At 39.2% G+C, this 13,762-nt stretch overlaps 1 protein-coding gene across 47 annotated transcripts in view; it reads right to left on the bottom strand.

The window, feature by feature from the left end:
* Positions 1-13,762, bottom strand: part of CELF4 (CUGBP Elav-like family member 4) — a 554,778-nt gene that overhangs the window by 138,435 nt on the left and 402,581 nt on the right. The window lies entirely within an intron of this gene.

The raw sequence follows: 13,762 nt of genomic DNA, 5'->3' as shown, positions 1-13,762 counted from the left end.
GTTGTGAAAATTAAATGAGATAATATATGTGAACTACTTTGTGAGCCCTCAAAAATGGTACATACTTGTTAGATATTATCATTATTATTTTTCACAGAGAAATTCAGTCTGTAATTCAAGGCCCTCCACAGTTTGCTCTTTTTTTTTCTTTTTTTCTTTTTTTTTTTTCTACCTAATAGAAGCACCTTCCAACCCTGTTTTTTGGCCTCTCCAACCTGGCTTACTCTGTTTCTTTGCAGAGAATGTCTTCTCAATTCTCTTTATACCCAAATCTCTAAAACCTAATTCAAAAGCCTTCTCTTCAATAAAGTCTTTTTCTTTCCTGCTGTGCTATTTCTTCCCCCTTCTCCCCCCCCCCCCAACACCTGTGGTGATTTCTCCATCCTCAGAAATTCTATAGCAAGAATATTGTTAACATTTATTCACTACCTACTATGGTAGTTTCCTCATTTGAAAAATGTAGATGACTCTTGCTTGGAGGACCTGATTCACAGCGGGAGTGGGAGGAAGGTGTTATGAGGATCCCGTGAAATAATTTAGTTAACTGCTTTGTGAACATTACACATTGTCAAAGATTCCACAGCCTTTTAGTGGATCTGTGAGCTCATTGTTGTGGCCGTTTCCTCAATTGGGGTAGATTGAAACTCTTTCATGAATTAGAAATTGCAGGATTCTTCTTTATTTTTTTTCTCTGTAGACCTTCCATAAGAGAAGGTCTCAAAGTACTGAAGCTTTTCCTTTTGTTCTTTTAATGCTACTATCTCATGGAGAAGACCTTGGAGTACAATGAGTAAGGAGCTAGCCTTGAAGACAGGAACATGTAGATTTAAGTCCCATTCCTCACAAGTTGTTCTAGATAACTCTAAATTTCTATGTCATAAGTCAGGTGTTGACTTGTTATGGTAGAGAGAGTTTCCTCACCTGGTTATTCCTTACACAAATGAAATCATAGGTCTAACTTCTATCTTTATAATCAAAAGACTTGTTGTTAGAGAGGTAGCTGGTGATGCAGTGGATCATGGAGTCAGGAAGATCATTAAAATCTTGTCTCAGATACTTAATTAGTGACCCTGAATGAGTGACACTTGACCTCTGTTAGTAGTGAGGGTCTAATGAGATATTTGTAAAGGCACTTACTATGTGTGTAATACAGAGGACGTGCTATATGAGGCTTATTTCCTTTTCCTTCCTTTCTCCTTATTTCATGGATGCAAGGCACGCATACATACAATATATAAAGGTAGCATATGATATAGTAGAAAGCATTATATGTATTTGGAATCAGAAGACCTTCGTTCAAAACCTGATTATGTAATACAAATATGACTCCACATATTCCCTAAACCTAGATTTCTTCATCTGTAAAATGAAGAGGTTGGAATTGAAGCCATGTGAGATCTGTTATAACTATAAATCCTATGATTAATATAACAAACATTTATTAAGCACCCAATATGTGAAAGGCACTAGGGACAGAAAGAAAAAAATTGGAATAGTTCCTCAAGGAGTTTACATTTTATTGGAGGGGCATACTATGTAAATAAATAAGTCAGTATTAGATGACTTGGGAAGGAGAATGCATTAATTACTTTAGTTATTGGAGAGGAACTTAAGCTCAACTCTGTCTCCACCCCTCCACTCCTGACTCCATGTTGTACAACTAGAATGTAAATTCTTCAAAATAGGAATTGTTTTGTTCACTATATTTATATCTTTAGCACCTAGCACAGTATTAGGCCATGGTTGATGTTTAATAAATATAGGTTGATTGATTGAAGATTAAGGTTCTGAGAGTTGAAGATCAAGAGGGAGTTCATTCTACCTGCTGAGATTGTTTTTTTCAAATGTATAATGATAAGAGATGGAATGTTACTTTGGGGGGAATAGCTAGGAGTCTGGTGTGTAAAGGTGACTGAGGTGAAGTAAGGCTGGAAAGAAAGGTTGGAGTCAAAGTGTGATGAGGTTGAGGAATTTGGATTTTGTCCCCAAGTAAATAAACTACGTAATTTTTTTTTTTTTTTGAGCAAGGAATTAGCCTGATAGACATGCTTTAGAAGGAGTATTTTGGCAGCTCTTTACTGGAGAGTTTGGAAAGAAGGGAAAGACCTTCATCACAGAAATCAATTAAAAGGTCATTACAATTGTCCAGGTAAGAGGTTTTCATGAACTGAATTAGAATGTTGGATGTATAACTGGAAAGAAGGGGATAGGTACAAGAAATACTGTGGTGCTGGAATTTGCAAGTCTGGAAACTGGTAGGATGAGAAGGATGGCAGAGAGAAGACTCAAAAATGACTCCAAGGTCATGGACCTGAAAATGAGGAGAAGAATGATAGTGCACCTGAAAAAAATAAAGGAAAGATTGGAGGAGATACAAAATTAGGAGAAAAGTTAATCAATTATAGTGATGAGGATTGGGGGAGAGTTAGCAGGATAGAAAGATTTTTACCTTAGGTACAGTGACTCAGACAGGACTGGGGGAACAAGTTTGCCATCCATTGAATGAGAATTAGTTAATCAAGGCCCTCAAAATGTAGGATCTTATGATAAATGAGTGCAAGGGTAATGACATCAGCTTAACACTCCATTCACTAGAGAACTTGGAGTGAAAATCCAGGTTTGAATTCTGGTTCGATGAAATACTAGATGATTAAGTCATTCAGGACAGCCTGAACTTATAGTCAGCATGAGTTCTATAACCTCACCCCAAAATGTCAATGGATGAGACATATACAGAAGAAAACTTACATAGAGAATGTGTTTAGAGTATCTGGTGATTTTTAATTTCTAGTGTTACATCTTCTATCTCTGGCTCCCTGAAACTGGAGATCTCTGGTGAATAAATAATCCTTCACAATGGGAATTATATTTTATCCTGCCTTCCTGATAGTACCCAACACAGGAAGGGATGTATGATGTGGTGGAAATGTCATTAAATTTGGAATTCATATAGTATTTGTGTTATCTTTTCCTCTTAGTTCTCGCTATAAAATGAGAGTGTTGAACTGGTGTTGACCTGTAAAGTCTACTCTGGTTTTGATTCCAATGAACTATGAACACAACATGTATCTAGTAAAAATCTGTTGATTGAGAATTGAGGTTGGATGGTATGATATCTAATGACCATTCTTGCCCTCAAATTCTGAATCCCTGGGAAAACCAGGCAACTAGGTCATGACTATGGAGAGCTCATAGCAAAGTCTTGAGCCTCTTCAGGTGTAAGAAGTGGAGAGGAAGAAGACTTGGAGCCTACTGAATGCTTTGCTAATTTTGTTCTGAGTTAGGGTTCACTTTCTGATCTGGTTGGGCCTCCAGGTACCTGGAGAGATTGGGGGTTTATAAATGCTCATCAGCTGAGTTGGGGTTATTTTGAGTATCAGAGTTCTAGGTCTCCATGATACCTTTGGGCATGTTGAAGTTTGGGACCCTGTTAGAATTTTTTGTAAACCTATGTTGTTACTGTTAGAGTCACCTCCTGGTTGTACAATATGATATTACAGAAAAAAGACTGGGTCTGTAGTTAGAAGGCAAAGAGTTTCACTTTTAGATTGAGATCCTATGAAATGCATTTTCTAAAACCAGAATTTTTATTGTTGCTGATTCATTTCAGTCATGTCTAATTCTTTATGATCCCATTTGGGTTTTTTTTGGTCAAAGATACTGGAATGGTGTGCTATTTTTCTTTGCCAGCTCATTTTACAGATGATGAAACTGAGACAGTCAAGATTAAGTGACTTGCCCAGGGCCACAGAGATAGTAAGTGTATGATGCTAAATCTGAACTCAGAACTCAGGAAGATGAGTTTTCTGACTCTAGGTCTGAAAGCCAGAATATAAATATAAAGCAAACCAGTATATACATATAAACAAACATACAAATAAGTAAATAAATAAATAAATAGATTGAGCTATATGTGTGTGAAATTCTCCCTAACTTCCTAGAAATAAAGACTACTGGACCATCAGACCTTTTCTCCCCAAAGTCCCATGTATAGGGATAGATACATACACACACACACACACACACACACACACACACACACACACTGTGGGCTTCCATCTTTCCTGCAGAAGTAGTGCTGACAGGAAGTTGTCTGTGTCTGTTTAGAAATAAAATAATGCTCGAAGGAGAAGTGGGGAAACTTAATAGGACTTTAAAAGCTCCAGGAGCCGATGGGGCTACAGATGGTGCTGGGGCCAGGAGGACTAAATAAACAATGGTTTTATGGGCGGGAATGTCGCCTCCGGGACAGGGCCTCGGAAGGGATGTTCACAGGCATTGTGTCCAACCTCATTAGCCTGCCCAGCGGGAATGCCGGCACTGCAGTTAAAGACGTTGTGAGAAGGGAAAATACGCCTCCAAAGATCCTTTAAATGAACTGGAGGTGGAAGAAGCACACTATCTCAAGAACTCCGTTAGGCTAAATGACTCACCCAACATCTGCCACAGGGACCCCTAATTTGAAACTGATTGACTTACAGCCTGTTCAGTCCCCTCCCCTACCACTTGCTCCCCTTTCTCCTTCGCCCCTCCCCCCCTCCGCCTCAACCAGCCCTCATCTCCCCAACTCCAACCAGAGAAATACAATCAACTCGACAGGCAGGAGTTGGGAAGGGCACATCAGAAGTGAGGTACATGTGACAACATCACAGGAAGCATCTTTACTCACATTTGCTCTTGTGCACAGACATGTCACTAATGAGAAAAATAGTTATTGAAGTGTTGGGAGCTGAATTAGGCCATTTCACTGGTATGGAGGAAGCAATCAATCAATTAATATTTTTGAGTGACTACTCAGTGCTCATCTTATACAAGTTGCCATTCAATTGAATAAATGTTTTTTAAGTGACTACTGTATGCATAACCCTGGACTGGCACCAGGGGAGAGATGCTTAGACCAGACATGGACTCTGACCTCATAAAGTTTCAGTTCTGTAGGGGATAAGAAGAACCCATAGATTAAATACACACCCAAATGCCATATATGATAAATAGCACTGACTTACAAAGTGCTCTGGGAGGTGTATGGGGGACTAAGAGAATCATGGCAGCCTCCTTGGAAGGGGTGGTATTCAAACTGGGCTTTTTAAGAATGAGAAAGAATTCAATAAGGAAGAAGAGTATATTCCAGTAATAGGGCAGCGGGAGAACAAAAGCTTGGAGATCAGGAAAGCAAAAAGTGGGGGGGCATGGAGGATTGGATGGGTGGGAGAGTGCTATGGAATATTTGGCTGGGTCTGTAAGAGGAGATGGATGAAAATAATAGGAAGGACCATGGAATTTCATTTTCAATGACACACCCTCCCTCATTTTCACATATATACACCCTCTGTATATATATATATATATATATATATATATATATTTATATATATATATATTATATATATATATATATACAGAGAAATTATAAGTATCTCCACCAAAAAAATGTGACTGATGTGACTGAATGCAAATGCCAGTCCTTTAAAATTATCTGATGTCTTCTCTCTCAGATTTTCTGGGGTTAATCTATTTAGGGTTCATAATATCTGGGTCACACTTCTTCAAGCTCCTTCTCTGAAACTTTCACAACTTTTCAATTGGCTACCTCCCTACCCCCAGACAAAATAATAGATCTAGCTGCCTCCCAACGTCTCATGCTGTTCCTACCCCAGCATTTTAACACAGCATCTATATTACTATCAGCAATAATATATTCATTATGAATCTCTATCAAGCATCATACTTTCAAGCCTTCTGTCTACATATGACCCATATAGCCCATATTCAAACTATCCTACCTAGTTCAGGAGGAACAATTTCATTTCTGAATTGCCAATTCGTCTTGTGATTGCATGTACTCCATCCAGATAGAAGTACTCTCAAATCTACAACAATAACGAGGTGAAAAATATTTCTCCGTAGCTAGTTTAAAATGCACTTCCCTAGATAAGAAACAAAAAACAATTGTAAAATAATTCAAAATGGAATAGAATCAGATGTGAGGGTCTGTGATTCAAACTATAGGAGCTTAGAACAGAGAGAAATTAGTATAGATTGTAATAGCTTAAGAAACCATTCTGGAAGAGGTTGCATTGGAATTGATTCTTTAAGAATGAATGAGATTTAGATAGGGAAGGGCCTGCATTTAAGGTTAGTGACCAGGACAAATAAAGCTATAAAGGTTAGAATGATCAGGATGAACCAATCTGATTCTAATTGGCCATCAATAGCCTCCATTTGGTCATTGGGTCCTGATTGACTCAGATGATTGAATGTAAATAGCAGTCATTTCTGCTTTGACAAGAAATCCTGAGGGTCTTCCCTTTCCAGATTCATTCATTCATTCATTTAGATTTTTTTTTTTTTGAAAGAGGAGATTCTTTACCTCAATTGCTACCTAATCTTAATCACTGATGGGTTTGGCCTCAGTCTGAGACCTATTGAAAACTTTAGCTTAAAAAGGCCAAGGTCCCCCATTTCATCCAGGGCTATCTCCAGTTTTGATCTATATCTTGCCACTAGACCCAGAGGGCCTGGAGGGGAAAGTGAAGCAAGTGACCTTGCAAGCCTCTCTCCCTTAAATCCAATTCACTTGCATGTCTTGACATCACCTCCCCATGTCATGGTCCTCTTTGAGAACAAAGGAAAAACCACAAAATAATAAAGATAGCAGCTTGGCTAAAGTGGGAAGTTACTGATGTAATAGGACTCTATGTCCCCCTGATCTTTGTGGGGGGTGGGCCACTTAGCTTGGAAAATTCCTAAATGATCCCCACCCTCCAACCTGGTTCCCACAGGAAACTCCCACCTCCAATTGATCTGGGAACCATGCTTTATTGATTTGGAAATTAGCCCCTCAATCACTTCCTACCCCTAAACCATAGAAGGCTAAATAAAATCAAGATTCTGTAACTCAATCTTTGCTATCTTCCGAATCAGGAAGGGGCCCACTGAGACAATTCATTGAAAATAAATCCATTTTTGCCAAATCTCTCTTGGAGACTAGGACTGTGAATTCTTTTGCAAAACCTGCGACATGGGCCTGGGGACCCTCATTACTGTTAAGGTATCTCACTTCTCAATATTACTTTGAGAGACTTGTCCAAGTTTTCCTAGATTATCCCAAAATAACAATTTAGAATTCCCTCAGTCACTCACCACCAAAAGGAAGTGTCATGTATTTAATCTTCAAAGATACTACGATGTTCTTAATTCATCCCTTACTTATTTTTTCCTTAGTCTTTAACTTTAGTGATGCATCTAATCTTGGATCACCTCTCAGGGGTCCAAGACCTATCAATGAAGTGGGACAGAGTGGCATCTGTCCTACTTTCTCAATACAGTGCAAAGCCCAAGTCACATCCATCATACTACCTTATCAAGGACTGATGGACTTGAAGGAGTGAATGAGAGTGAAGGTGATGGTTAAGACCCTGCACTATTTTTTTATTTATTATTTATACTCTAGATCTGTAATTTGACTTCTGATCCCATCACTCAACTGAAACTGCTCTCTCCAAAGTTAACAATGATCCCTTAATTGTCAAATCAAATAAGCTTTTCTCAGTCCTCATCCTTCCTCTTTGTAGTTCTTGATACTATCAATTGCCTTCTCCTGGATGTTTTCTCTTCTCTTGGTTTTTATGATACTTTTCTCCCTGTATCTCCTCCTTGTCAGTCTGATTACCTTTTTTCAGCCTCCTTGGCTGGATCTTCATTTACATCACACCCACTAGCTGTAGGTTTTCCCCTTGGCTCTTCTTTGGATCTGTTTCTCTTTTTTCTCTATACTATTTTATTTGATTATCTCATAAGCCCCAGTGGGTTCAATTAGCATTTCTGTGTAGATAATTCCCAGATCTACATACAAATCCCTAACTCTCCCCTGAGCTCCAGCATTATATTACTGACTGCCTTTTGGACATCTTGAATTGGATGTCCCAATAGGCATTTCAAACTCAACATGTCCAAAATAGATCTCATTATCTTTATTTCCAACTTTCCTATTTCTGTTGAAGTCACCATCCTGCTAGTCACCCAGGCAGGAAAACTTGGTGTCACCTTCAGTTCTTCACTTATGCCATGCCTCTCCACTGGCTGATTTCCAAGCCTGGATGTTCCTCCTCCTCCTCCTCCTGCTCCTCCACCTCCTCCTCCTCCTCCTCCTCCTCCTTCTCCTCCTCCTCCTCCTCCTCCTCTTCCTCCTCGTTTTTCTGCCTTTCTTCAAGACTTAATTCAAGTCTCACCTTTTTCAAGAGACCTTTCTTGTTCTTCCCAACTACTACTGTCAGATTACTTTCCATCAACCCTGCATATGTCTATATGTACCTAGTTATTTTCATGTTGTCAGAAAAAGAGAAACACAGAGAGAGAGAGAGAGGATGTGATAGAGGCAGCTTTGGGCTTCCATTTTCACATTTTTCTCTGTACCTCTCCGATGAATTCATCATGTAACATTGTGTATTAACTAAACTTTGTATCTCCCCAAGTGCCTAGCATAATGCCCCACACATAGTAGAGATTTAATACGGATTCTTGAATGAATTTATCCTTTCTCTTCCACATGTAGATGGTGTTTTGGAAGAGGATATCAATAAATTGAGCTTAAAATGAATGGAAGTTTCTGGGACTGGATGAGCTATCTAGAATGGCTTTCAGGAGGATAAATTGGTACAGGATTGTTAATTTAGGGGAGGAATGGTCATAAGATAGAATATTTCTAATCTTAAAGATCACCTGTTCCAATCCCCTCTTTATTTTTTTTTTTTTTACAGATGAAGAAACTGACATATTCAAGGTGAAATGACATATTCAAATGAGTCACATAAATGTTAAGTAACACAGCTGGGATTCAAACCCAAGTCCTTAAAAAAATAAATGAATTGATTCTTACTCTGTTGGGCTTGCATCCATTCTGCTACTGAAAAGCGTTTCTATTTCCAAATATTTTGCTAACTTAGCTTCGATTGGTGCCTGAAATTCAACTATTAGCATTATATTCTTTTGGCTCAAACATGGTCTTATTTCAGGATCAACTGAGCCCTTCGGAGATAGAGAGAGAAGGGAGGGATTATGGAAAGCAGGGCACTGAGGACAGAGAAGGAGAGGAGTATAAATACGTCCAATATCAATTTTTCCTAAGGTCTCACCTATGTCATATATGTTTTGGATTGTGTGTCAGGCTTTTATATATATCAGGATGTATGTGCATAAAGTTGTGAGTATTGAGTTTCTGGGTGTTGTTGGATTGTGTGTTTTGGGGGCTGTGTTTTGCTGAGTTTGAGGACACTGGAAGAGAAGGAACTGTTATTCTGAGGTAGGTGTGTGTGTGTGTGTGTGTGTGTGTGTGTGTGTGTGTGTGTGTGTGTGTGTGTTGGGGGGAGGTTGATTCTGGATGTTCCTCAGCAAGAGTGCTTTGTAAGGATGGAGGAGAAAGAATAAAACCAACTTTTAGTCATAACTGATGTGCTCAAGGTTTCAAGCTGCCATCATAAATCTAGGAAGGATTTATGTTGAGCAAGAATGAGGGTAAGGTGGGGGTGGGAGGTATTTTCTGTCACTGGCAGGAAGTAATATGGATACCTTGACCTTGGACTCAGGATTTGGGCTAGGGGGTATGGATAGTAGGAGCCTTGGTAGGGGAGGCTTCTCTATTATTATTTTGCTGTCCTTGAAAGAACGTGCATTTTTTTAATTAAAAAAAATCAGCTGATTCTCCATGAAATCCAATCATTTATTCTTCACTGGGGACTTCTCTAAAGCTGGCTGAATCTATTCCTGGAGTCAACATTGCTGGGATTTAGGCTACAACTGCTCTCTCCCCCTTGGGAAAAGATATAGAAGGCAGGGACCCACTAAGTAGGATTGGGGAATGACTTTTCTAGGACTTCATTAAACATTCTCACTTAGAAATGTTCCTTGCCCACGCAGCCTTTCAGTGGTGTCTTATATTTACATCAGTGAAAAGTCCTCACCTTCCGCCAAACCAATGAGGATAGTAAATGGGAAAGAAGTAATTTAATTCCACATTTCATAAGGCCCATTAATACAGGGGTCAGAATGCAGGGCAGAGGAGGAGGCCAGGGTCTTGGATTAGATGCCTATCCATGCTGGTTAACTTCACATACAGGAAAAAAATCAAATTTCTGGCAGCATACTACATTGGACAGAACACAAATGCCAGAGTCAGAAGTCTTGAGTTCAAATCCCACCTTTGATTTCTGTGTGCTCTTGGGCAAGTTACTTACTTCACTTTCCTGAGCCTCTGTTGCCTCGCTATATTAAATGACTGCATGAGACTAGATGACTTCTGAGACTTCTTTCATCTCTATCTAGATCTGAAACTATAATTTAGCTAGCAGTCACTTCTAGAGACTAAGTTTATGGAAAGTACATGAAAGTAGCAACTTATCATGTCATCATTGCATTTCTTTCCTCTTCTAGTCTGCTGGGGAGGTTAACACATTTAGTTCCTAACCATTCAATGTGACTGGATTTTTTGGACACTAGACTACATTATGGGGGTGGAAGTGAGTAATATAGAAGCAAAACAAGTTGGAGACAGACCTTACTGCCATGACCATTCTACTCTGACTAGGTCTTATGCCTTCAGAGGTTGAATTCAAGGCTAGATTTGACTAGTTTGACTCTCTTTGGCAGATTTGAGGAAAATTAATTGGGGGTGGGATGGGGAAGAAAAGATATGCATCAACAACAAAAAAAGAATGTCTGCTAAGTTAGGAGACGTCCCACCTTGGGGCAGCAGTAGCTCTTAAATCATGATGTTGCTAAGGTCTGGGTCATGGCTCCATGATTCTCAAATGACTGGTTTCAAGGACAATTATATTATTTTTATCCTGAACATTTGTAAGTAGGATGGAGAGAAATGGAAGGTCTCAAAAATGATATCTGAGTTCCTCATTGGCCTTTGACCATAGAGAAAGGGAAATTTCCCTTTCTTTTATCTCCTTGGCCAAACAATGTGTAGCATTGTTCCTCATTATGTCAGTCCAAGAAGGGTCGAAGGATTATATCTAGAAGGCACCTTAAACTTTGTTTATTCCAGTCCCCTCTTTTTAAAAAGAAGGACAAACTGAAGCTCAGATAAATAATATGACTTGTCCAAAGTCACAGAACAAGTAAAAAGCAGAAAAGGGAAATGGATGCAGCTTTTCTGAATTCAAATCCACAGCTTTGTCTCATGTACTCATTCTGTACTTTCTCCCACTTTTCCTTTCTTTCTTCCATCTCTTTTCCCTTGATTTCTTTGCATTTTTACCTACTTCTTCTTCCTTTTTTCTTCTTTAATTCTTTCTTCCATTTATTCTTTTCTCCACTTTTCTTCTTTCATCCCTTTCTCTTTTTTCTTCTTCCTTCTCACTTCTTTCTCTTATTTTCTCCCTCCCAATTCTCTTCTTTCCCTTGATTTCCTCTTTTACCCTTTCCACATAGCACACAGCTTCTCCCATATACCTCAATTGTCCCATTTTTTATTCTCCTTTAATCATAACTTTCTCTCCTTTCACTTAAAATATTTAACTCTATATTAGATTATGTTAAAATCAACTTGCCTTTTTTTTTTAGTTATAGCCCACCAATACTGCTGACTCAAAACAATCTGACTATTTAATATTGAATGAGCAATTGGTAGAAGTTTGATTTTATCTCCTTCTTCTTCTTTTTGCATATGTGCTCTCTCTCAGCAAAGAACAAAAGAGCTGATTAATCTGGTTTGGGGCAAGTGTCAGAGGCAGTAGATAGATGGGAGAAAGGAGATGAGGTTAGCAAGTTAGAAACTTTTGTGTCCAAGGGAAGGGAGGGAAAACACATTTAGTTTGGAGCAGGGTGAAGCCCAATTTAGTAAAAGAGATTATGAATGATTCTCTCTAAACTCGTAGGTCATAGATGGGATCTTTTTAAAACTTAAGTCAAACACCAACAACTTGGTCTGGCATTCTAGGATCTACATTCTAGCCCTCAACCTATTATCTAACTGTGTCAATCCTTTCCTTCATCTCTTTTATTTCCCATTACTCCTCCACATGCTTCCTCCCTCCTAGTCAAGTCCACTTGCTTATTATTATATTAATAACCTGTGCTTTTCTGTCTTTTTGTCTTTGATTATATAGTTTTTGGTCTGGAATGTCCTTCCACATCTATGTTGCCTATCCAAATCTTATATATTCTTAAGTTCTAGTTCAAAACCCAACTCTTTCAGGAAGTCCTTTTTAATAATGATAGTGACAACAACAACAATAACAAAAAAAAATTTACATAGCATTTTTAAGTCCATGGAGTGCTTTAAATATTTCATCTTATTTGATGACCCATGTTTATGGATTATATAGAGCATATAAATTATTTCTGATCATATCAATGATAGTGAACCCTTTTTTCCCTCTGAATTCTTATAGCACTTAGAATTTTTTATAGGTTTTTTTTTTTAATAGTTTAAAAGACACTTATCATTAGGTAGATAGGTGGAGTGCTGGGCCTTGAATCAGGAAGATAAGTTCAAATCCAATTTCAGGTACTTACTAGCTGTGTGACTCTGAACAGGTAATTTAACCTTTAGATTTTAGGGCTCTTTAGAACCCTAAATTTCTGGCTCTGAATCTAAGTGAGAACTTAGAGCTATTGTGATATTTTGGAGAACAAGGCCATATCCTATCCCTTTCTACTATAATGGGCCCTAACCTGTGTACCTCTTCCTTTATTAATCTAAAATCTGCTTCTTCCCTACTTTGGTTTTGCCTTAGCTCCACCTTCTTAGGTTCTTCCTAGTGCTTTTCTATCTCTCCTGAAAGTGCTTTACCAAACCTATCTCCAAGTTTTAGGTAAACATGTTCAGAGTCTGAGAATCTGGAATCTTTTGCTTGCTCCCCTTTCTAATGGAGCCAGTGCCAGCTACCTCCCCTATCACGGCTCATTGGTAACCTGCCAACCATAGAACACCAGAGCTTGAATGAACCTTAGAGGTCCTCTAGTCAAAATACCTCATTTTACAGAAGAGGAAACTTGAGGCCCAGAGAAGTGACATAATTTATCTTGGATCATAGTGAGGGTTAATGCTGTAGCAAGGATTTGAACTCAGGGCTCTTGATTCTTAGTCCAAAGCTCTTTCCAAAGTCCTTTTCTTGCCCAGGCCAGGGATCCTAAACTTATAACAGTAAGTTGTTCATCAGAGATGTTTGGACCAGCTGCCCAGGCTACCGTCAGACATCCCTGGCAGGGATGAGGAGGTAGGTGGGCAGGGAACTGAGACCCAGGACTGGAGAAGAAGAGTAGAGATGGGGGTGACTAAGTCACAAACATTCCCATAGGAGTCACAGGTGCTGAGTAGCATGGCCATTCATTCATGATAAGTCCCAAATTTTCTCCCATTTCCCGTCTCAAGTCTTGGTCCACCATAACCCCAATCTGTCTTTCCCACTAAAAATCTCTTCCCCTTCTTGTCCCCTAACTTCTCTCCCCCCTTTCTCCAAAGCAACCACCCATTCTGAAACCTTTGCCATCATCCCTCATGTCTCTCCCACCCCCAACCCACTCAAATGTCCCAGACCAAAGTAATTCAAAGTTTTCCCAGGTTAGGAGGTCGAATGACCTTCCTCTCCACCAATCCCATGCAAGGGAGATTTAATGGCTAGGGACAAGCCTAGCCTATGGGGCAGAAAGGCTTGAGTGTGGGTGGAATTCCACAAATTTCCAACCCCTTCCAGGGCCCTAGAGTTCAGGCCTTTCAATCTGATGTTTCTGGTGCGGTGAGCAGAAGTGGTGC

The sequence above is a fragment of the Antechinus flavipes genome, chromosome 1 (genome assembly GCF_016432865.1).
Source record: "Antechinus flavipes isolate AdamAnt ecotype Samford, QLD, Australia chromosome 1, AdamAnt_v2, whole genome shotgun sequence".
Taxonomy (NCBI): domain Eukaryota; kingdom Metazoa; phylum Chordata; class Mammalia; order Dasyuromorphia; family Dasyuridae; genus Antechinus; species Antechinus flavipes.
Note: the sequence above shows the minus strand (reverse complement) of the source record. Positions and strands in the feature narration are given on the sequence as shown.